The sequence below is a fragment of the Mchenga conophoros genome, linkage group LG3 (assembly GCF_057382185.1).
Source record: "Mchenga conophoros isolate Kocher_MC1m ecotype Shallow Benthic linkage group LG3, M_conophoros_male_GT1.1, whole genome shotgun sequence".
Classification (NCBI taxonomy): domain Eukaryota; kingdom Metazoa; phylum Chordata; class Actinopteri; order Cichliformes; family Cichlidae; genus Mchenga; species Mchenga conophoros.
The window spans coordinates 10,907,248-10,910,293 of NC_140528.1; the positions used below are offsets into that span (position 1 = coordinate 10,907,248).

The window sequence follows — 3,046 nt, forward strand, 5'->3', positions numbered from 1 at the left end:
TGTGGGAAGGGTTTTACTGTGAGGGCTAATCTAAAACAGCATCAGGTCATCCACACTGGAGAGAGACCGTTCAGCTGTGACTTGTGTGGAAAGTCTTTTTCCTTGAAGCGTTCCCTAAAAAAACACCAACTCATCCACAGTGGAGTTAAAGCGTACAGCTGTGATCAGTGTGGCAGAGCTTTTACTCACAGTAGCCACTTACAGAGTCATCTAGTTACCCACTCTGGAATTAAGGCATACAGCTGTGACATCTGTGGAAAAACTTTCAACCAGAGAGGAAGCCGAAATACACACCTACGCATTCACACCAGACATGATGTGTACTGCTGTGAACAGTGTGGCAAAGAGCTTATAACTCACACAGACTTACAACAACACATGTTTACCCACACTGAGGAGAGACCTTATCAATGTGACCTGTGTGAGAAGACTTTTAAAGCTCCACATCACCTGAGATGACACCAACAGATCCACACCAGAAAGAGACTCTACAAGTGCAGCTACTGTGAGGTATGTATTTATATTGTTATCTTGTCATTTTAGCCTGACTGTTTGGAACAACTCTGCTAATTAAACTGTGTTAGCATGTTAGCAATTCTACTGCATGGAAAAGCAGCTCTGAGTGATTATTCAGATTTTCCTTTCAGTTATGATTTTAGTATTACTGTAGTATTATGGTGGTAGTATTGTAGTTATTGCAGCCCAGTAAACTGAGTGTGTTAACTGAAACAGTCAAATGTAGTTGGACGTCTGCAGAGATGCTCTTTATTTCAGGCGACGTTCAGGATACAAATGTTGAAGGACTGACTTACACTGTCTTTGTGTCTTTGTTTAGAAGCAGAGCGACACAGATGGATCCAGTTCTCAACCCTGTCATCACTGTGGTGGTGGGAAAGACTTTCATTGTGACCTCTGTGGAAAAACTTTCAGTCAGCAAAAGACCCTAAAAGTACATCAACGTAGACACACTGGAGACAAACTGAAATACTGCAAAGAATGTGGGAGAAGCTTCACCACACCAAGTGAGTTAAAACGACATGAACTGATTCACAGTGGGGTTAAAAAGCACCTCTGTGATCAGTGTGGGTCATCCTTCACCACTGCATGGAAGCTTAAATCACACAAACGAGTCCACACAGGAGAGAAACCACACAAGTGCAGCTACTGTGAGAGAAGCTTCTCACAGTCAGGTAATCATAACATTCATGAACGTAGACACATGGAAGGAAACTACAGCTGTGACCAGTGTGACAAGAGCTTCAGGAATCTCAGTTCATACTCTGCACACAAACGATCCCACGTTACTAATAAACTGTTTCACTGTTACCAATGTGCCCAAACATTCACCTCATTGTCTGCTCTGTGCAAACATCAGCGCGATCACTCAGGGCTGAAATCACTCCCATCACTGGATCACAGTGAATCTGAAGACACAGAAAGATCCTCTGGTTTCTGTGTCAGACTCAAAAAGCTTGAGATCAGGCTCCACAGAGTTCAGATAGAATCATTTAAACTTGTGTTGAACTGAACTGGTTGCTGGGCTGAACTTCTACATAATACAGATCTACATGGGATCTTCTTTTCTGTTGTTTTACTGAGTCAGTTTTGTCCTTTTTTCTCTGTCCTGGTTTTGCTCATCTGTAAATGATTGAAACTCAGTCAAATAGTTCATTGTTCTCCAGCAAAACGTTTTGGAAACTCATGTTTAACCTTTAAAACTCTGACATGTTTTAGCACACAAGGCTTCATCGGGGAGTTCACTCATGATTGGACCATGAGAACAAAGGTTTTTAGTTCTTTCAAAGAGAGTCTTGGAGATGTTTGATGTTTCTGTTTTTCTGAAACCACCTGAAAGAAAAACTATTTTTCTTGCTTTATGTAGTGTGGAAGTTTTTAATGTTTCTTCATCTGTGATGTTCTTGAATGTGTTCACGTGAAGATGGTACAAATAAACTGTCCTTTCAGCTTTAGCTCCTAATTTATTCATTATTTATGGATGTAGCACAGCAGCCGTCTCTTGATTAACACATGGAGGGCTCGGGATCTGATGGTGTCGTCTCCCGAATTTGCCCACTCAGTAAATCTCACTCATGGCCAAGAAATTGAAATAAACTTTGTTTCCCTGCTGGATAGTGATCCACTTTGCTCGTCTTAAAAAAGCATTACAATAATGGGCATTACCAATGCAAACTGAATGATACAGAAGATGAAAGAAGAGACTTTGATCAGTTAATAAAGCTCATGATCTGGATTCATTGTGGCTGCTACACAGATACTTCTGGGTCACTTCTCTCAGTTAGGAACCTTCCTCACCAAACTGACTGTTGGACCACACCCCTGGTTTCATGAGAAATTGTTTCAGCCACGATTTCTCTTCCTGTATTTCAGAGTAAAGAATGAAGTGACAAATGGAAGCATGTTTAAAAAACACAATGTGAGAGAGACGTTGAGGTCCTTAGAAGTTACCCTGGGTTTTTCTGTCACCCTGCTAGATGTTACACACCTTGTTATTGGACTGATTTCTACTGCTGGACTACTCCTGCGGAGAGTAACAATACTCTTACTAATTAGCTCCCTTTCACAGCTTTGGGGATATTTATTTTTGTGTTTGCAGCGCTGTGAGCCAGAACAGCGAGAGAAAAATCTGCAACAGCGACGAGCCGAATGCTTACGTGAATCGCAGCAGCTGCACATGTGCTACGCTGAATTAGAGGATATCTTTGCTCTGGATTTCTATTTCTACTTTTTCATTTCTATATGATTCTTCTTGCATCTAAACAAAGATGATTCAATTTGCTAAATGTTGATGGCTCTTCGTGCTCAGGTGTAAATGAGACGTAATATTTGCTCTTGGTTTGGTTCTCCTGTACAGAACCTTGCAGTACAACAGAAACCTAAAAACATTATTTGTAGTTGTTATTCTTAGTTGTTCTGCTGCCTAAATACCACAGGGTCTGATTATGAAGTTATTGAGCTGCACATACTTTACGACCTGCTTAAGTTCGAGGTCACAGCGTCTGTAGAGCAGCTGGAACATAATGAAGTC

At 41.1% G+C, this 3,046-nt stretch overlaps 1 long non-coding RNA gene across 1 annotated transcript; it reads left to right on the plus strand.

The window, feature by feature from the left end:
- Window positions 1-444: 444 nt before the first annotated feature.
- LOC146577252 (uncharacterized) lies at window positions 445-939 on the plus strand. The gene is made up of 2 exons (XR_014891640.1): window positions 445-510; window positions 836-939. It is a non-coding gene; the product is annotated as an uncharacterized LOC146577252 (long non-coding RNA).
- The last annotated feature ends 2,107 nt before the right edge of the window (window positions 940-3,046 follow it).